General features: G+C 41.4%; 1 protein-coding gene across 5 annotated transcripts in view; it reads left to right on the top strand.

Annotated features, from left to right (window-relative positions):
- The window catches only part of TNKS (tankyrase), a 276,669-nt gene that overhangs the window by 161,897 nt on the left and 91,596 nt on the right, over positions 1-23,176 (top strand). The window lies entirely within an intron of this gene.

Raw genomic sequence — 23,176 nt, 5'->3', positions numbered from 1 at the left:
TCTCTCACATCGTTGTGGAGGAATTTTGGCCCACTCTTCTTTACAACGTTACTTCAGTTCATTGAGGTTTGTGGGCATTTGTTTATGCACGACTCTCTTAAGGTCCTGCCACAGCATTTCAATCGGTTTGAGGTCTGGACTTTGACTGGGCCATTGCAACACCTTGATTCTTTTCTTTTTCAGCCATTCTGTTGTAGATTTGCTGGTGTGCTTGGGATCATAGTTCTGTTGCATGACCCAATTTCGGCCAAGCTTTAGCTGTCAGACAGATGGCCTCACATTTGACTCTAGAATACTTTGGTATACAGAGGAGTTCATGGTCGACTAAGTGACTTCAAGGTTCCCAGGTTCTGTGGCTGCAAAACAAGCCCAAATCATCACCCCTCCACCACTGTGCTTGACAGTTGGTAGGAGGTGTTTGTGCTGATATGCTGTTTGGTTTTCGCCAAACGTGGCGCTGTACATTATAACCAAACATCTCCACATTGGTCTCGTCTGTCCAAAGGACATTGTTCCAGCAGTCTTGTGGTTTGTTCAGATGCAACTTTGCAAACCTAAGCCGTGCTGCCATGTTCTTTTTAGAGAAGAGGCTTTCTCCTGGCAACCCTTCCAACCCAACCGTACTTGTTCAGTCTTTTTCTAATTGTACTGTCATGAACTTTAGCATTTAACATGCTAATTGAGGCCTGTAGAGTCTGAAATGTTTTTTTTGCAATTTCTCTGAGCCTTGGGATGAATTTTCTGGGACGTCCACTCCTGGAAAGATTTACAACTGTCTTGAATGTTTTCCACTTTTGAATAATCTTTCTCACTGCAAAATGATGGACTTTAAATTGTTTGGAAATGGCCTTATAACCCTTCCCAGATTGATGGGCAGCAACAATTGCTTCTCTAAGATCATTGCTGATGTCTTTCCTCCTTGGCATTACGTTAACACACACCTGAATGCTCCAGACCAGCAAACTGCTAAAACTTCGGCTTTTGTAGAGGTGGTCACACTTGCTGATCAATTAATCAAGGGCATTTGATTAGCAGCACCTGTCTGCTACTTAGCATCTTAATTCCTATGGCAGCAGTAAGGGTGTACTTAGTTTTTCACACATCGCTTCTCCATTTTGGCTTTATTTTTGTTAAATAAATCATTACACAGTGTAATATGTCGTGTTGTTGTTTATCTGAGGTTGTATTTACCTAATTTTTAGACCTGCTAAGGAACAGATGGTTGTTATTATGTCCTGATATGTAAAACCATAGAATTCAAAGAGGGTGTACTTTCTTTTTCACACAACTGTAAGGATTCGTCTTTCCTCCTGACTAACCTCCTCGCACTACCGCCTAAAAGACTTCTCCCATGCTGCCCCTCTCTCTGGGATTCCCTACCACGCCCCATCAGACTCTCCCCCAGCTTTCAGATACTTTATTTAAAAACTCCCTGAACACTCACCTTTTCAAGGAGATGGGTCCTTGAATAAATTGACTTTTGTCAAAGAATTCATACTTTTATAAATATGCTTTGTTTTCAGTCCATTTCCGCTGAACACCTCACACTTGAAATTTAATTTGCTTATGATTTCACTTTTCATACACCTGTCAACGCCTGTGATTTTTGGATGGTACACCTCTCACCTTATTGACACAATATTTTGAAGAAAACACCACCAGTAACCGTAAATATAATGAATTGAAATATCATTGCTTTCAGCTTCAAGAATGGCATGTACTGTAAGGTGTTGCGTCCAGTCTCCGTTCTTAACTACAATGGGAAAATCTAATTTTCCTGTCATTACTAACGTGCTGTAGCAAATTGTGCGAGTATTAATGTTAAGCATTGTAAGAGCACTGTAGGTGAATTCATCACATATCCTAAACGTCCGCATGTGTACCCCCTTATGGCATTAGCGAGCAAAAATATCATATTAGAATTTGGAAAGATCCATTATCAACTATTCTTTCAATTGCAAAGCACCATTAAAATACTGTTTTACTGAGGTTTACACATTGTCCACAAATGACCTGCTGTGGCTCTTATCTTAAAATGTGGTCTTGGGGTAATTATTCAGTTATTGAAACATTTTTACATCAATGCAGTGTGAGCTTAGCCGAGCTGCGTCTTCTGCTCGCGACATTAACTAATCAGAATACTCCATTAAGCAAAGCTCAGAGACATTGTTTTATTACTAGAAGCTCAGCAATAGTGAAAAATTAATACACTAATGCTATTAACCTGTCAATATTGCACTTAGACTGTTATATTATACAACGTATAGCAAAGCAAAATACAACGGAGAAAAACACCATTCCTTTTTTCTTGGATAAACTGGGCTCTTCTTTTCTGCCACACTGTTTGCACTATGTTTGAAACCAGCAGACTAATAAATAGATACCAGAAACCTTGATTTATACAGTGGACAGGGATTGTTACCGTTAGCTGAGTTTACTGTCTTCACTCACTGGTTGTTGTGAAAGAATCTGTTTGCAAAACAAAGCGAGCCAGTGCAAAAATCATCATCGCCAAGAAGTCAATACAGGTTCATGATTTAATCGCATTGGAATTGCAGACAAAGAATGAATGCAGCCTGTAAAAACAAGCCTAGTGATCAGTCTACAATTAGTTTTCCAAGCCTAAAAACGTACCGAAGATATTTTTTATATATCAGTGGCTTTTTACTCATTACTTTATTGGGCGTGAAATTACTTTTCTGAAGAGATTAATAACAACCTGTGACACAAGCCTCTAGTTTCATACATACCATTGGAAGGGATTCTCATTCCTCACTTTTTTTTAAGCTTTAATTGTTACCTTAAGTACACCACTGATAATGGAAATGGTATTGGAGTTTAGAATAAAAACAAAGAAAGCCGTAATTGGCCAGCAAGATTTTCTGCTAACAGTGGCGCCATGGGTTATGGGGGTCATTGATCAGGCACTACCACATGAGAACTCCTATTGATTTCAATGGACGCTTCCTTGCAGTAGTTTCAGATCTGACCTGTAAGAGATGTGTGCAGATGTACATTTAATGGAGACCGATTAGGGTGAAATTATATCTTGGCTTTATTGCGCATGTTCCTTTAACAAGGAAAACATACAAAAACGAACAAAATAAAGGCCTACTCCACTTTGGAGAATAACTAAACTTTTACTCCAGCCCTTTCTCTGTGTGTCTGTCTGTGTGTGTGCGCCCGTCTGTGTGTTTGTGCGCGTCTGTGTGTGCGTCCATGTGCGCGCGTGTTGCATATGTAACATACATACACACGCATATATATATATATATATATATATATATATATATATATATATATATATATATAAACACACACACACACAGCCTGCTTTTATTATGCAGTCCCTCACACAAGATTATTTGTTTCTGCAAAAATCTACATGCATCAAAATGTACTTGTTGATATGTGATATATGAACAGTGGTCAGTTCTTCCTTTAATACTACTAGAGGATGAACACACTACATTTAGCCCATGTTAAAGCTGTAATTCAAGCGTGCACATTTTTTTTTAACATAGAATTGAAGCAGGGTATCTACGGAGCTGACCCCCATAAATTTTAGCTCCGTGGACCCTCTGGTTTCAGAGATACTTCCCTCTGTACGAGGTGCTAGTAGCTGCTCAGCTATCAAGGTTCACGCAATGGCAGAGTTTCAAAGCTCCTATGCCATGCAGTCCAATAGGAAGCCGTGACATCATGAGGTTGGGCTTTTTATTGGCCTGCGTGACACCGAAGCTTTAAACTTTTCTGAGATACCGGCACCCCTTTACATAGTTTCATAGTTACATAATAGATGAGGTTGAAAAAAGACGTACGTCCATCAAGTTCAACCTATGCTAAATTTAGACAATAGATACTTTATCCTATATACTTAGGTAGCACACTTTCCCCCACCCCCTGGAAGATGTGTGGCCATGGTGTGTGGGTGTAGTGCAATACCTGTGGTGCCCAGGATATCTGAGCCTCCACCGCTGTGAACCTGGGGTGCACCTGAGTGATACTCGGTATCGCCTCCACTTGTACGGGATTCTACTGTGTGGCATACCCCCTGTTACAGGAATTACACACTAATCAAAGAAAATGATTTTACTATAGACAACCAGAAGTAACTCGCACAATATATACAATCCCATCCACCACCAGGCCACGCACAGCCATTCCCACCAGCCCTTCATCCCCCACCTGGAACACAGTCCCCAAAGTACTGAACGGGGCCCTTGGGCACCAACCATCCTTGTGTCCACAAGGTAATTCCCACCCAATGTGTGGTACAACGCTTCCCACTAGTGTTTGGTTGGTGCACGTGTTGCGTTGGGTACCTGCCGAGTGGTCCCACACCCGGGCGTGCATTGGAAGATAGGATCCAGCGATATCAGCGATGAGTCCGCCTCCGCGGTGGGGGGTATCCGGTTGGAGGGTCCCACACTGAGTCTCTTATGGAGCAGGTGTCTGGTCCCAGACCACCCGAGGACAGGATGCAACCACGTCTTGTCTGTGTCCCTATGTGCTAGTGCTACAGGGGCAGTGTCCCTATCTATGGGCCTGTCCCTGCAGAAACCACAAGCTACACAGGGGAGTCGGGGCCTAAAAGGGGGATATCTGGCCTAGTGCAGGTGCCACAGACACCTGCACATACCTCTTATCCCTTACTTGTACCAGGTACGACTGGCATGGCTCACAGCACGCCCATTCTGTGATCAGGGAATGTTGCAGCCCTATTGGCTGAGCCTGCTCATGTGCTGCTGCTGCCCCTATGCATGATGGGACTTGTAATCCCCACGGAGCCCTTCACGTAATGGCCACTGCTACCAGGGACATCTCTGCGCATGCGCGATCCCCTCTAATGGCCGCCGTACGGCTGCTGGTCCTGTGCATGCGCAACTGCATGCATGATGGTGGCACCCTTTACCCAGGAGTCTCCGGCGATGCGCTCGCATGCCACAAGCTACTGCAACACACGTTCCCCTGCAGTAGCGGAGGTAAGCGGGGAACCGGGGGGGGGGGGGGACCTTGTTATACTTATTTATTGATCCAGAGGAAGGCAGGCAAAAAACCCCAGTGTCATATCATCCAATGATATCTCATAAGGGGAAAAATAAATTCCTTTCCGACTCCAAGAATTGGCAATCGGATTAATCTCTTGATCAACATCCTTCCCATGTATACTTATTTGGTATATCCCTGTATACCTTTCCTTTCTAAAAAGATTTCCAACTTTTTTTGAACAAATCTTTTGTATCTGCCATCACAGTCTCCATGGGCAATGAATTCCACATTTTAACTGCCCTTACTGTAAAGATCCCTTTTCTTTGTTGCTGGTGAAATCTCCTTTCCTCCAACCTTAAGGGATGGCCCCGAGTCCTTTGTACTGCCCGTGGGATGAATAGTTCTTTTGAACTACTGTACTGTCCTCGAATATATTTGTATATAGTTATCATATCCCCTCTTAGACGCCTCTTTTCTAATGTAAATACATCTAATTTAGCTAGCCTCTCCTCATAAGTTAGATTGTCCATCCCCTTTATTAATTTGTTGGCTCTTCTCTGCACTCTCTCTAGTTCCATAATGTCTATTCTAAGGAGAGGTGCCCAAAATTGTGCTCCAAATTCAAGGTGTGGTCTTAATAATGCTTTGTATTAGAGGCAAGTATCTCAGGAAGCAGGGGATCGCCAGAGCTCAAATTAACGGGGTTAAGCTCCAGAGACCCCTTGTTTCAATCCAAATTTAAAAATTAAAAATAAAAGACTTGGATTTCCTTTAATACTGCATTCTGAATTTGCTGATATTCTTCGCTTCTGACAATGGCCCAAGCTATTTGTTTTTCTCGTTGATATGTACTTTAACAGCAGTTACAATGGAGGCGATAGCTATGCAGTCAGAGACGAAGACAGATTTTCCCGGGTCCAGGACTAAAGTTACATCTCCTCTCTCTCCCCCCCCCCCTCGTGTCTGCTGTCTTGCGAGACACTCATTTCACACCCGCGAGCCCCCTCTATTTCCCCACCACTTCCCATGTATTTCTCTCCCCTCCATCTCACTACCTCACTCGCCATCAAAATTATCCCACAATTACCCACTCACTCAATCCCTCCCTGCCTCACATGTATCCCTCCCCCCTGCGTCTCTTACTCCCTCTTTTCTTCTCACTCCCTCCCTCACCCAATCTCTTACACCCCCTCACTCCTCTCTCTCCCCCCTTCGCCAATTACCCCACTTTCACTCAACCCCCCCTCACTCATTCCCTCCCACCACAAAATATATACCAGAAAACCCCACTTTAAATACAAAAGCTTCTCACACACCCAAATACATTTTACAAAATCCCACCCCTAAATATATACAGACCCCTCCACACGTACATGCATACAACCCCCCCCCACACCTCAAATATATATTAAAAAACACCCCCCTCCAATTATATATATTTTAAAAAAAACACACAATTAAATACATATTAAAAAAATATCTACCCCCAAATTCATATAACATATAGACTTACCTTGGGGATGGTCTCAGGCCTCTCATCGCTACCGAGCCTGGCCCTACCTAGTTGCGGGCCTCCCGCACTGGCTGTCCCACACTGAGTTTCTGATGCTGGCGCGCGTTGGGCCTCTTTCTCATGCCGGTGCGTGCTGGAAGCTGAGCCCATCTTGCTTCCGGTGCGCGCCGTCAGAGAGGCCTGGCGCACTGACGTCAGAAGCTTGGTGTGGGACGGTGAGGGAGGCCCGCTGCTTGGGTAGAGCCAAGCCTAGTGGCAATGAGAAGACCGGCAGCCGAGCACCCTGCAGCCACGGGCCAGGGACACCTGTCCGGTTCTCCCCCCTTGTCGGCAGCCCTGAGGGTTGCCGAAGGGGAAAGCAGGGTGGCAATAAGGAGAGAAGGAAGGCTGGCAAGGAGACAATGGCAGACGCCAGAAGGCATGGGTTGTTGGAAGAAGGCCCAGGACATCTAGCAAGAGGGCAGAAAGGGCTGTGAGGGGGGTAAGGTACTGTATGTTAATTGGGCTAATGAGAGATATCAGTAAAATAGGAGGGGAATGAGGACATAATGAAAGTGATATGGGGTAAATGCAAATACATATATGGAGAACAGGGTAGGACTTAAGGAAGATATAGGAACTATTTTGTATGCATATCATTTTTTATTTTTGCTAGTTATCTTATAATTGTTAATTAGAAAGCACATTTCTTTTCTGTATGGACATATTTAAGTTTAGTTTTTCAAGTTTACACACACCCTTGCAAGCTCAAAACCCAAACCTACCTCACCATATACATTTATGCCAAAACGAGTGCTACTAGGTTTGTGACTTTGTGTATACAACACAAGACAAAAAGCAAAAAAGCAAAAAAAAAAGCGCACTAAATGTGTATACCAATTAAAATAAAAACAGATATACTAAATAAATGAGTGAATAAAGTTATTTAAAGTGAGGTGCAAAGTAGGCTAATAAACATAAGTGAAAAATAATTCAAAGTACAAAGTGTATTGAATAATTGGAATAAAACCTTCGCTTTGGGGATATGGAGAGTCTGCTGCTATATCAAAAAGGATGACAGGCCAAATCTAGACAGAGGGGATACAAAGCGCAGCCATGAAACGCTAGGCATGAAACGCGTAGGATGACTTTACATGGCCATACAGTGTTTTTAAACCCACTGTATTTACCAATATTGTTTTTGTACATGCGTCCCTTACCTTTTATACACAATACAAATATTGACATACTACACAGTTTTTTGCGCCTTGTTTCTTCTCTGACAAGAGTAACAGCCCCAATGTTGCATCCAATATGACAAACTAATCTGTCTTCTCATAGATAATGGTCATTTAATACAATTCTATGGCCAAAGTATTTTTAAGCCTGTAACCACGCAAATGTATCTCCCTTTTTTGCAGGCCATAACACTGCGAATATTCGCTTTACCTCTCTAATTACTAGTGTCTCAAGTTGAAATATATAGTAAGTCAATATCATAATGCATTTTTGTTACTGAGGTGTTTTGTTCAAAATATTGTGTCAATAAGGCAAGAGGTGTACCATCCAAAAATCATAAAAAAATCACAGGTGTTGCTAGGTGTATGAAAAGTGAAATCATAAGCAACTGTAAATTTCAAGTGTGAGGTGGTCAGCGGAAATGGACTGAAAACAAAGCATATTTATATAAGTATGAACTCTTTGCCAAAAGTTGTTTTATTCAAGGACCCATCTCCTTGAAAAGGTGAGTGTTCAGGTAGTTTTAAATATCTGAAAGCTGGGGGAGAGTCTGATGGGGATTGGTAGGAAATCCCAGAGAGAGGGGCAGCATGGAAGAAGTCTTTTAGGCGGTAGTGCGAGGAGGTAAGTCAGGAGGAAAGGTGAATTCTTATGTGCATACTGTGAGGGGCGTTTAGGTATATATTTGGGGTTGAGGGGTGAGATGTAACGGGGGGCATCATTGTTGTGAATTTTGCAAGTTAAAACTAGGGTTTTAAATTCGATTCAAGAGAATATTGGAAGTTAATTTAGGGATTTGCGTAGTGGTGCAGCAGAAGTGGAGCTGTTAGTGAGGTAGATAAATCTAGCAAAAGCATTTTGGATGAATTGAAATTGGGACAGGCGGTCAAGGGGAATGCCAGCTAGAAGAAAGTTGAAGTAGTCAAGGCGGGACAAGATGAGTGAATAAGGATTTTAGTTGCACCATGAGTGAGAAAAGGACTTATACTAGCGATATTTTTGAGGTGGAGAAGGCAGGACTTTGTGAAGGAGTGAATGTCCCCATAGGCAGCAGGCATGGGGTGCTGAGATTGTGGTATTATTGACAGTGAGTGAGAGTTTGGGTGTAGGGGTGGTAGAGGAATGGGGAAGAGTATTTGTTCTGTTTTGGACATAGAGGCAGTCCTCATCCGATGTTCCATTTACCGACACCGAATTCTCGTATACTGCGGTCCCCGCCGCGGATTAGCATTGGACCCGCTTTCTGACGGTCCGTTAGCTGACGGCGGTTTGCGGGATGCATTCTGTCGGATAACCAAGGACCCACTGTATTAATATTCCGATAATGGTGGGACCTCCAGGAGTAGATTGCGGAGAGACAGCTGGTGACACAGGACGAGAGAGGGGTAGTCGATGCATTCTGAACTGTGTGTCTCTTCTAAAAGAAACTGAGAATGGTCATCTACTGATATACTGGAACAAGATAGCAGTTTAGGCCCTATTTACGATTGTGTCATTGTCACTGAAACAATAACATACACTGGCGACACACTTTATTCGAGCTCGGCTAGTCCCACGAATTCGGGTATACCCGGGTGTATTGAGGTTTGTGACTGTTTTCTGCCCGAGTGCATTGAGGTATTTTCCGGCAGGGATTTAAGCATTTTATTCCCGTTGGCTGCAATACTGCACAGTATATATATATATATACTGCATTACAATTCATGAATTTATGCCATCTGGTAGACACGCGAAGCATTGCAGCCTATTAAATCCTAATCATTATCATTTAAGAGATCAGCCGCCCATCAGCCAGGCATGAACCCAGGCTGGGAAGGCAAATGCAACGGGGCTTGTCAGAGGTGAGGAGCGGCGCATTCCAGGTATCTGCCAGGTATATAGCGGGTATTTGCTCGAATAAAGTGTGTCGGTGCAGTAGTATTGACAATATGTAGAAGGTACATCAATATAGACACATTTAAATGTTGCCCTAAAGAGTTGACAGGTAAGGTAACCTGTCTTGTTTAAAGGTTCTTGAACTCGCCTCTTTATTCACTGTCCTGTAGCAACCTTGTCTCTTTACTACAATTTCCTGTTCTTTAGAGATCTATGGATAATTCCACCTGCCTTTCCTCTATCCCCACTCATCAAGAATAGTTCAATTGCCATGGAAACCTTGCATAAGCGAAGATGATTTAATGCCATGGTAACCTGTGCATTATAGGCATGTTCATCGTTTACATTGTATCGGGGTATCTGTATTTGCGCGCATCTATTTTGTGACCACCTTTGCTAAAATAAAAGCTGTGTTGCTACAATGCATATCAAGATGCATTTAAACATAAATATCTTAATCGCAGAACCTTTTGGGTGGGCTTCTCTTTGTAATTTTTAAATAACGTATTTTGAGTTTGAAAAATGTAAATTCAATTTGCTGTGCAACCTTAATTTTGTGTGTTGTGTACACACATACATTCACACGTACACACACACACACACCTAGAGGTAGGCACACACACACACCTAGAGGTAGACACACACACACACACACACCTAGAGGTAGGCACACACACACCTAGAGGTAGGCACACACACACACCCAGAGGTAGGCACACACACACACCTAGAGGTAGGCACACAGACACACACACACACCTAGAGGCACACACACATACATAGAGGCACACATACATAGAGGCACACACACACATATAGAGACACACACACACATATATGTGTATATATATATATTAATTTTTTTTGATAGAGCCAACTTATTTTGAGTTTGAAAAATGTAAATTCAATTTGCTGTCCAAACTTAATTTTGTGTGTTGTGTAAACACACATGCATACACACACACACACACACACACACAGACATATATACAGCTCAACCCTGTTATAGCATGATCCGCTACAATGTGTATCTGCTTATAACGCGGTCTCTGCGTGCCTCCTGAATTAAAAACATCTCCAAGGTTTAAAAAAAAAAAAAAAAATTTAATGCTTTATGTACTCGATGCTTAAGGTACGTCAACTTTCAAACCTTTTTCCCTGCACCCCCCTGCCTGCTTTCCCCCAGTGCTCGCACCCCACCCCTCCCCACCCTTACCTTCTCTAGAGCATCAAACGACTGAACACGATGTAAAACAACACCATCGGTTATGTGACGTCTAGGTAAGAGTGTGTTACGGAGGCCTTGCGCGGTCCCCAGGCATTTATTTTAAATGCTTTGGGCAAGAGCGCGGATCTTTTTAAGCACTCCCCTCTCACCCTCCACCCCCCTCCCCCCCCCCAAAAAAAATCTCCTGTCCCCCTTGTTTGCGCACCCCTGTGTTAGGGATTTCACTACCAATGTTTACATTACTTTTGAAAGGCTTCTCTACTTTTCCAATAGTTTGTCATTTCAATTTACACATGTTAAAGTGCATGGGGACCTTCCCCAAACACACATCTTTAGGATTTATGACATATACACTGTATTCTTGACATTTCGCAGGGAATTACCACTTCAGCTGCCACGTGGCTTTTTTTTTTTTAACGCAGATATTACCGTATTTCCTCAATTCTAAGATGCACCTTTTCCCCCATTTTCACCTGTCTGAAATAGGGATGCGTCTTATAATCGGGGGGAAAAAAAAAAATATATATATATATATATATATATATGGCACCCCCTTGAGAAAGGTCCTATTCCAGGACCGAAACGTCGGATTGGATGACTTATCTTTTTTATTCAGATGCCCAATACAGTTTTTCATGATTACTGAACCGAGTGCAGTCTTTCTTTACCGGACGAGAGAATGGTAATGTTGTTTTTATATATATATATATATATATATATATATATATATATATATATATATATATATATATATATATATATATATATATAAATATAAAAATCTGCTTGGGGGCCCTGCTGAAGATGCCAGCTGGGGAGCTTCACAGTGTGCAGTAACGGAACGGCATGGCTCCGATCATGCCACTGTCCCCCTCCATGAAGTACAGAGAGATCAACTGGAGATGCCTGCCAGGGATCCAGCAGCCCCCTCCACTCCCCCTGTCGAATCTCTGCGTGAACTGCAGGAGGTGTGTGTGTGTGTGTGTGTGTCCCTACATTCTCTCCCTCCCCCCCTTCCCTCCATTCTCTCCCTTCCCCCCATTCTCTCCTTCCCCCCCCCTTCCCTCCATTCTCTCCCTTCCCCCCATCCATCCATTCTCTATCCGCTCATCCCATAATGCCTCTCTCTCCCCATTCTGTCTGCCTCCATCCCCATTCTGTCTGCCTCTGTCCCCCCATTCTGGGTCTGTCCCTCTCTCCCCATTCTGCCTGCCTCTCTCTCCCCATTGGTTATTGAAGGGTTATGTGACCCTGCTGAGCGCTTGGAAATCAAATTTCCATGTGTCTCCAAGCGCTGAGCTTTGGAGAGCGTACGTGCACGTACGCGTGAGTGTTGCCGTACTTATTGGGAATCACTGAAGTGATCTTGCCAAATGCACTCAGCGGCAGCGTAGCCGCAGCGCAGCATAGAGTAGTGTAGATAAGTGTATGCTATTGTCTGCTAGTTGAAAAAAAAGGGGGGGGGGGGAATTCTGCACATTTAATATAGTGGGGTTTTTTCCCCAAATGTTTTTTATTAAACCAAGGGTGCATCTTAGAATCGACGGCGTCTTATATTCGAGGAAATACAGTATTATTTTTTTAAACTAGCTCCTTGAGCAGCCTCCACTATTGCAGATTTAAATAAATCTCTTTTCTCAACTAAGGCTCCAACAGCACTGTCATGATCCCCCTGAATGCATGCCAAATATGTTCTCTTATCTAGAAAAATGCCATTTCCCTGAATGTTTAAAGTCACAGAAAAGATCTGTTATTGGCTAAAGAAATTGTTCCTGTAGATTGCAGACTTGACAGATAATGTCAGGGAGCTATTGACATGCGTGCTGATTTCATAATCAGGTACTGGAATTAGAAAAGGGTCTGCTGCACTGTTCAGTTGTATTTTAATGCACCCTGTATATTAAAGTTACAGCCCCGTCTGAGTGAGTCATAGTTTTTGTTTTTACAGTACATTTTGCTCAAAGTTAAGTTTGATAAAATGCTTTAAAATGCCTTGTGGCACTAAATTAGGATCCAAAGTCACACATGCCTTCTCATAGAACAGTTCTAGTAATACCCATGCAAGTTACTGTAGCTTCAGTAGACACAAATTTGAGTCGTATGTTGCCATAAAGCATTACTTCTGTGCAATTATAAAATTGTGCCATCTTGAGGAACTTTTACACATGGCAATTAATTTTTGCTTCTCAATAATCCCTTCAGTCCTGGAGCTGCTAGCATTGCACATATAGACTGAAGCACAATGAATAGCAGCCTGTATGTCAAAGTTTGCTTAATGTGTGAACGCAAACATATAAAAATGCTAAAAGCAAAGTGACTTAGAATTAGATTTCTTGAGTCAAACCGAGGTCTTCCCCATGACTACACACCAAGCGCTGCAAAGGTAACAATATATTTTTTAATGTAATCATTGTTGGTAAACTAAAATCAAACTGTACGCCATTAATAATGCAAGGAGCGTTGATACGCAAAAGGCGATTGGGAATAGTTTACGTGTTCCAATAATACATCATTGTAGTCTGGCAGTAGACACTAGTACAGAGAGCTGTACAAAGGAGAGATACAGAAATCTTACAAGAAACGGGGCACACTTATATCAACCAGATTTAAAAAAAAGGTATTATGCCACAATAGACAACGGCCCATAAATCTAAAAGAATTAAAAACCTAAATCTAGTGCACACACATGATAACAAATCTATTTAGTAGTATATATTGTTCTATTACACTAATAATTGTTTATTAAATAATTGCATCTATTAATTATTAGAAATTAATGCAGTAAAGAGAAAACCTTCATTAGGGAAAAGGATCCACAGAATGAGTTTGTAACAGTACCCAGGTACAAAAAAAATGACACAATATGCAGACTAAATGCTAAAAGTATGAAGAGAGGACAACATATCACATCACACAATATAGCTTATTACAGGGACAAAGTGAGGATAACGGAAAGACATTCCTTGAATATCACCGCATAGTCCGCAAATAGTTGTTCATGAGCAGTAGAAGTTCCAAAAGACCTGTGTGTGTGTCAATACTTCGAAAGATTGAGTCAGAAGATAGAGAAGCCAAAGACTCCATGCTGCTCTCAACTGCGACCCGACGTACGTTTCTCACTTTGCTTCATGAGGGGTGTGGCTTAATTTGTGCACTCCATCATTATATCCCAAATATGTGGATATCCTTTCAGATCCCTAGCTTAGATTATATATAATCATTAATTGTAATTAATAGTTAACCAATGATGTTGTATTGATCATACAATATATCTAAACGGGGTCTCAATTTTACACCCACATGATAATACTCATATAAATGTAGAATGCAGTGTCACGGTAACTTATGACAAGATATAATAAACACCAAATATCTGGGTTGAACTGAACGAGCCTTAGATATAATAAAATATATTTATTCCTTAAGAAGGTGAACACAGCAATATAGTACAATTAACAGGCAAGAAGGTAACACTTACTTAGGGTTGGGGAATGGAGAAGTATCAGCTAGCAATTCTCCAGCAATCCGGTGACATTCAAGATGAAATCAGAAGAACAACAACTGTAGGGTTGACACAGTTTATATACCTTTGTAACCCTATTCTTAACATTGAATACAGACTATTGGTGAACAATTTTCTGTATCCAATCCCTAACGTGGAGACACAGTTTAACCCATGCCCCCCAGCTAGTTAGCCCATGCGCGTACTGGGACTCTGAGGGTCTTATTTCTGTAGCCCCATAATTAAATCGGGCGATGACCAGTCTACCAAATGAAGTATCTGGCAGGATCTTCATTGTTTGTAGGTGTAGATATAACACTTACAAACCACTCCAGTTTGATGCTTCTCCACCCTCAGGTAAACATTTAGAGTGGCAGTCTTTTGATCAGTACTTGGTTCCTAGTGTAAACAATCAGGGCAGTTAACTTTTGATCACAGGGCTTATGCTAAATCATCCGGCTGCCCTTCCTGACCTATTAGCATAGCAGATGGAGTCTGCATTTTCAGAGCAGATCCAAAATACCATACACTTTAATATCTTCACATATTAATAAGTTCCGTTCTGGTGGGCCCAGTGAGTCAAAATTTGCCAGTTTTTAATGCCTACAGTGACTCTACATATTGGCCAAATTTCAACTCTCTTCGACCTCCAGAACCGGAGATACAGAAATGCACTTTAAAACATTTTTAAAATACAGGATTATAATGAAACATGGGAACAGGGCAACATACATTTTCGTGACATGACAAGGTGTAAACCACATTCCTGGACCGCAGTCCAGTTAACCCCGTACCTTCCTGGTGAGGTCAGGGGGTGGCCATATGGGGTGCACCCCCTTAATACCGGGCCAACCCCCCTCTCCCTCTACATACAGGAGTTCCTTAATGAGTCCCTTGGGAACAACACAATTTAAGGTTTAAATCCACCTAGATTCCTTCTTTAGTAGGAGCTGTTCCATATTACCACCTCTACTTCCCATTGATATTTTCTGGTTGCCCCATACTCTTAAACCTGATGGTGATGCACTATGTGCAGATAGAAAGTGTGTAGCCATGCTAGTTAACTTTTCCCATTCCTACTGTCCTTAACAGCAGTGTTAATGTTGCATACGTGTTCTAAAACACCCCTACATAATGCCCTTATTCCAACATATATTAAACCGCAATGGCAAACCAATCCATAAATGACTACAGTGGAGAAACAATTGATAAACTCTTTAATATATTGTTGACAGGCTGTATTATCCCAAAATAATCTTGTCTTTTTGCCTTGAATTACCACATTGGGGAAGATTCACTAGTCCTACTAGATTTATTGATAGATCTACAAAAATGACTCTGAACCAATCGGTCATGTAGGTTGAAGGACCTCCTTACCATTACTTATTTTAGCAAGTATATCTTGTGGAGCAGGCAAAAAAAATGTAGATCTATGGGCCAGGGATTTGTGCAAATAAATTATATTTATAAATAACACTATCGTATTAAACACTGAAGCTTAATTAGATTTTAGATGATGTAGCATATATAAAAGTGGTGGGCACCAAGATGCACATAAAGGGCCACAAGTGTGGCACGTCAGGCCCTAAAAGGGCTGCATATACTGTTTTGACATATAACCGCTTCCTATAACATCTCTCCCTCCCTCAGACCGCTGATCTCATTGTTCATACCCTCTCTTACCCTCTCTCTCTCCTCTGTGTCCCTTCTGTCTCCCTTCCCCCTTCTGTTTCCCCCCTTCTGTGTATCTCCCCCCCCCCCCATTCTGTCTCTCCCCCTTCTGTCTCTGTCTCTCCCCCTTCTGTCTCTGTCTCTCCCCCTTCTGTCTCTGTCTCTCCCCCTTCTGTCTGTCTCTGTCTCTCCCCCTTCTGTCTGTCTCCCTCTCCCCCTTCTGTCTGTCTCCCTCTCCCCCTTCTGTCTGTCTCGCCCTTCCGCCTCCACTCTCTCCTCCACCTCACCTCTCTCACTCTGCTTGTAAGCCTCCCCAATTGTAGCTCCACTTCCCACATGCTTGTGTGACAGGCTGAGGGTTAGAAGGCAGAAAGCATCCGACCGGGGGGAGGCAGGGGATGTCCCTGCAGGCTGTGTTGCACAACGTGATATATACAATAGTAATGTTGCCAATTTGGTTTAAACTATGGTACAAATGTTAAAATTAAAAATATCAATGTAGAATCCATTCACCATTGCCCTTTCCAATGGATGATCAATTCTTTCAAAGTTTAAGGGTAGCAGGCCTTATTTCAAAGATTGGCCAAATATTGTATGATATCACCTTAAACTGTTCAGGTAACTATTATTTTCTCTCATGTATGTCTCTTATGTGTTGCATGGTCATTTATTTTAATCACGCTGCACCTAGCAAGACAAGTCTGTAGCATGGGAAAGAGCCTGATTCCCTATTGTCCTTTGTGTGTTTGAAAATTGGAGCTGTGGCCTATCATTGATCGAAAACTGAGATATTGGATGGAAATAATTGGATTGCTAGTTGCGGACTAACTCAAGCATACAGATTTGGAACGGCTGGATTTTCAGACTTATTTCACTGTAATTTAAAGCAGCCACTGTGAGATATGAAATGGCTTTTTCCTTGGGAGAGCGTGCAAAGGAGTAAAATGCAACTATCTTAGTCTAAAGGTGCTATTTTGTCTACTGGTTTCTTTTATTTGCCTATTTTGATAAAGGATACCTCACAAGTCCCAGATTGTTTTTCTTTCTCAAAAAAAGTGAACTTTAAAAATAAATGTTAGAGAATCGCATATCCTTAGAAAAGAGACATTAGTAGCAGATTCCTAATCTTGGCTATGTTGAATTGTTTATGGCTATTTATATTAGCCCAAGATAGTGGTTTTCAGCCCTGTTTTGGTTAAGGAACCATATAATTGTATTATAAAATTCGGAGTAACTTCAACCCTCTCTAAGGCTGCGCTTATAGTGCTGGCGACGCGACGTCGCCCGAAAACAAATACATTGCCGCCGCCGCCGCGTGCGCTTATAGTGCACACGACAAGCGACGGAGCGAAAACCTGAAGCCAGCAAAATTTGATTTTTCAAGGGCCGTCGCATCACGTGACGGCCCTTGAACAAATCAAATTGCCGGAATCCTGCGACCCGGCCCGCACGGCGAAAAATAAATTTCGCCGGTGGCGACGAGTGACGTCACCCGCCGTGTCGCCGTCGCCAACGACGGCACTATAGGCACGGCCTAATAGTGAGTCTGAGATCAGATGCATTTTAAGGATCCCCAACTCTATAAAAGGGTGTCTGAGATCAGGTGTATTGTGAGGAACCCCAGCCCTCTCCAATAGCGTCTGAGATCAGATACATTGTAAAGTATTCCCAACCCTCTCTAATTTGTAAAGTATTCCCAACTCTCTCTAATTGGGTCTGAGATCAGGTGTATTGTAAATGCGTCTGTATTTGGTCCAATTTTCAAATAACCTGAAAATTGCAGGGAACCCTTCAGGAATGCAAAGAAGTAGTGAGGGATTGGTTGAACAGCAAACCCAAGAAGAAGCACTCAATAACTCACCGGGTAAGTACAAAAATGTAAAAGTTTATTAAACTACATGATATAAAAAAAACAAAAAACATAATGGGGACAAAACGGATTCTCCCACGCATTTCACGCCAGCAGAGCTTTACTTCTTAAGAAAGCTGTTAGTGTGGGAGGAGAATCCCCCTGTTTTGTCCCCATTATGTTTTTTATCATGTAGTTTAATAAACTTATTTTTATTTTTGTTCTTACCCGGTGAGTTGTTGAGTTTCATCTTGGGTTCGCTGTTCAACCAATCCCTCGTTTTTTCTTTGCATCCTGACTTCTGATTGGAGAGCAGGCTTCGGTACACGGGACTCATACTACCTGGTTACAAGGAGACGGTGCTTCATTTGGAGCTGCTAAACGCTGCACTGTGACTTCAGAGAGACAGATAAGGAACTTCAATTTGGAAAGGGGCTCCAGAGGTAATTAATTTCTCTTCTGTTGTGCATATCCCCCTCCAGTTGTGCTCGTAGAGCCTTTGGGCTCACTCCGCTGCATATCTCTGCATATCTCTGCATATATATATTATCATACTATGGAACTAATGGAAGTTTTAGTTTCTCTTTCGCTATTCTTTGAGCTATGAGTGACTATTTTTTGTATGTCCACCCTTCAGGGATGCCCGTGGGAAACCAAGGGTTCATAGGACCCACTGTTGAAAAACACTGGCCTAAGCTTTCCAAGTTTGGATCCCAGAAAAGTCTATCTGTCATCTTGTTTCGTAGCCTGGTCTTCAACTCCTTTTCTCCACAATTACCCATGTTTAAAACCCGTTGGGTCCCCTATAGTCGTAGCTATGTAATGGGGTCTGTAGATACATACATACACACACTGTAGAAGGGCATACTTAAATACAAGGTATAGGGGCCTATGCATAGAGCAGCGAATTTTAAAATTGGCGAATTTATTAAAAAGTAGCTTTTTTGGAGCGTTTTAATCTCCATATGCAGAAAAGTGCGAATTCTGCTATGTTTAACATGGATGCGTGTGGCGAGTTTAAATTGGCGAGATGCGCGCTTCAGAAATGTGTTAAAACAAATTCGCGCCTTTTTTTTTCCCTTTGCAATGGCCGCGAGCGGCAGTTTTTTTTGGCGAGGCAAAACGGAGACAATCGCGCCATTTTATTGGCGCGAACAGCCGCTAGATGCCGTTCGCGCCTCTCTGCATACGGATATTTTTTAAACTGGCGAGATTGAGGTTCTCGCCAGCCGCGAGGCGAGTTTTACAAATAGAAAAGAAAAATTGGCGCGTTTTTCGGAACTCGCCATTTTCTGCTGCTTTCTGCGCGATTTTCTCCAAAAAATGGCGAATTTCGAAATAGCGCTGCTCTCTGCATAGGCCCCATAGTATTTTAAATACAAGGTATAGTATTAGTAGTTTTTGCTGCAAATGTGCATTGCATAGCACAATGCAAACTTGACACAGCCAACCCCTATACTGCCATACGCCTCAAACATTCATACCAAGATCCCAAGGAATTCCTGCGCCTTAAAGGTATAACCCCTCAAATAATGTAGAAAACACATTATGCTACCTCTAATTGTGCTATAGGACATCTATCAGAGGTTTGATTCAGTGCATGTCTGCTCAAGGACTTTCATGTTCATTTTAATTTTTGAACTTTCTTTTACCTTCAATGAAAAATGAACATGGTTTTCTGTATGTGCGCTTTCTGAAATTAATTATTTAAGGCGATATGGATAGACTATCCTTTTGATTATAGATAACATGGAAGTCATTGCAACTACACATGATTAGTTTAGCAATGGCAAAAATACCCTACATTGAATCTCTGCATATGATACACGACGTCTAAGCCAATGTCCATAATTACCCAAGACCTGCATTAGACTAGTGTTGTCATGAGGTAACATCCGTCCTTGTCTTCTAATTCCAATCAATTTCTAGTGAATTTGGAGACAGAATTAAGTGGAATCTCATGGCGTGGATTTAAGATTAGGAATATACATTCTATATTTAGAGGGGCCAGCAACACGCGAGTTATTGTGGCCCTATTCAGCACTGATACAAATGTAGACGCCATTATTTTACCCATTAACGCATCAGGACAGAGAATCTATAACGCAATATTTCAGAGCAGCTCCATTCAGAAAGTCAAAATGTGCACCAGAAATCAAAGGGAAATTAATGATTAATGATCTCCTAACGTGCAAGCAAGTATAATATCAGTCACTACAGTACATCTGTAGGAGACTATTTGTAGTGAAGGATAGATAACTTTGTACTTTTTGTTTTTGCTGCTGTATAGTCCTACCTTGTGCATAACAGCAGATGCAACCATGTTATGAGTAGTGTGCCTCAGAACAAGATTACATATTTTTTTTCTGATTTATACAATTCCGTAATATAATAAAATGGCTAGAAGTGCTTTAGAGTAGTGAAAAAAAGTGTGTGGGAATCTGTGGTATTCGCTGACATATGTACAGTTTCTAATTAAGTTTCTTTACCCACTTTTAAGTATGAGTGTGTGTGTGCCCACGTACAGTATATTAAGTCTAGTCCACAGCTTGTCAGCTTTTAGTAGCTGGATTTCTTTAAAAAAAAAAAAAAAGAAAAAATGTAGAAAAAGAAAAAAGTAACAACTGCCGCCATCTGTTTAATTGGAAAACTAAGCAAAGCATCCTGGAAAAAATTGTCTTCAAGTCTGTAATGAGCACTTTAAATTCCTTCTGCACGGTAACATGTTTAGGCTCAATATTGAAGAATACAAAACCAATATAAATGAATAAACAGAAAATGAGGTATAAAGCAGCAATCCTGCGTGCTCAACATTTTAAGTAAATAGCCGTGTGGGGGGCACTAAACAAATGCACGGTTTTTAATAAATGTCACATTTACTGAGGTATCTTCAAATAGTGGTTTGGATGCATGCATCAAATTTGTGGCTGCTTGCATAAATTACGAGACGCTGTTTTGTATTCTGCTCTTCCACTTCTCCAAGTTGCTAGAGAGAATGACATTTAAACTTTCCAAAATCTGCAGTGTCGCGATTCCCAAAATATTTGTTAGCCCCGACTGCTCCAATCCCACGTAGGTAGCCAGAAAACCATGTGAGAGAATGTACCTGTCTAATTGGCTTCCTTGAACAAATCAAACCATGCTAATAGCAAATGTGTGGCAGCATTATTTTTGTGGGAATTACACATAACATTATTTTTGTGGGAATTACACATAACATTATTTAGGGGCCTCTAAATGAGGGTGTGGTTGTAAACGCAGTATTCTCTTTACCAGAATCCCTGGCTGAAGTGGAAGCATTGTATGCTAAGAGATAAAGGGGAAAAGCAGAGTTGCATACCTGTCTTGAGACGTGACTTTGCTCACAAGTGGTGTTTTTTTTCTTTGCTATACGAAAATTAAAAACTATTTAAAAATACTTACTGCTACTTAGTTCCCTTTGTCAAGTAGTAAGATCCTTCCCCACATAGGGTTGTGCGAGATATATCAAAATATCGCGATAACCGAATCTACCAGTGTTCCGATATGGGAGATGACCTGGCATCGCGATATTTCCCTCCCTGCTACTGACTCTGAGGGAGGGGGAGGAGCTTATAGCAGCATAGGGATAAAGAGCATGTGAGAGCAGAGGCAGCGGTAAAAGGTAGGCACATCTCTTTCATTTATTTAACCCCTCCATCCATGGACACTTAACCCCTTCCCCACCCTCCCCCTGGGGCCATTAACTTCTTCCTCTCTAGCCCCCTGGAACCCTTAACCCCTTCCTCACCATGGGACTCTTAACCCTTTTCTCTCCCCCATTGAACCCTTAACCACTTTCTCCTTCCCCTCCCCCGGACCCTTAAACCTCCCCATACCCTTAACCCTCCCCTCTCCATGTCTGCATTTCACCCTTTCTTACCTACAGTACACTGCTTCCATCACTTTCACCCTTTATGACAGTTAAAAATGAATTAAAACAGATTTTTTTTTTTATAATTCTTGATAATTGAAAAATCTGTTTTTAATATATTTAACATTTTTAGAAGTGATAAGTGGGGGGGAGCGGTACGTTTGCATCTAGTAAGATGCTGATTTTTCGGATGATGCGGTCCATGCTATCGAGATTTCTTAAATCTCATGCAAGTCCGCAACCACTAGGCTAGTGGGCACTTGGGACAGGAAGCACTGGAGAGTCCCAATGTTTTTTTTTATTTCCTAAGCAAAGAAAAAGACTTTAGCCAGTTTAAAGCATTCAGTTATATTTAACATTGTTTCATATTCTTTCTTGGAACAGATATATTGTATGTGTTTTACTAAATCAGTTGACTTTTATGAAGGTTCCTTATAATGAAGTTTGTCTGTCACGGGTAGCCAACTTTTATTTGTTCTTTTTTTGTCTCCAGACGAGCCAATAAATGGGCACAATTCTTTTTTGACCCGCCTCTGATCTACTGCCCCCTGCATCCAGTTTAAATTGATAGTTAAAATTTAAACCAAATAATGTAAAAAGTAAGCAAATATAATAAAAACATTAACATTTTACAATAAAATGATGAGAAGAAAAAACATGAAATACTAAAATTCAAATGCATGTCAGTTTCTCAATACTATAATTGTTTTTAGAGACTAACAGAAGCAGACTACCCACATGAGCTTCTATTAAAAATAAGTACAGATCTGTATTGACAAAGTTCACTGCCGAGAAAGTCTGCTCACAAAACAAATATGGGGAATAACTTCAATTTTAATTTGATTTGTTTAGATTGATTTGATTTTTTTTTAATTGTTAAAGAAGTTATTCAGATGTTATTCATTTTCAAAAGTTTTGTTAACATGCATAAGGTTTCCCTGTAATGTTTTTAATTTGTGGGTTGAGGTTGACCACCCCTGGTCTGTCTTTCTGTTAGAGAATTGGACGCAAACAGAGTAACTGCACTGCAACTGCTTTTTTGGTATTCTGTAGGCTATTGTGGAGCTAAAGGCCACACCAATCACCAGTTTTGAGTCAAAGGCTTCAAGTAGACATTCAAAAATATAGTTCATGCTGGATGTAGCAAGGAAGATTCATAATTATAGGCTTGGTCAGTGAGACTGTGATCGGTGTCTGTCTGTATATTACAAACAGTGTTCCGCATTTTCAGCTTTTATTTCCCCCCAAAAAAAATTCCAGGTATTTTTCAGTGTTAATCTTCCAAACATTAAATCTCGAGATGCAATTGGGTTAAAAAATGAATCTGTAAGAAATAAATACCATATATTACTACAGTTCATGATGATATTTGTCTAAACCCAACATTGTTCACTGTTTTTAAATGAAGTAATTGATTCTATGCTTATTTGTACTGC

This window comes from Ascaphus truei, chromosome 1 (assembly GCF_040206685.1).
Source record: "Ascaphus truei isolate aAscTru1 chromosome 1, aAscTru1.hap1, whole genome shotgun sequence".
Taxonomy (NCBI): domain Eukaryota; kingdom Metazoa; phylum Chordata; class Amphibia; order Anura; family Ascaphidae; genus Ascaphus; species Ascaphus truei.
Note: the sequence above shows the minus strand (reverse complement) of the source record. Positions and strands in the feature narration are given on the sequence as shown.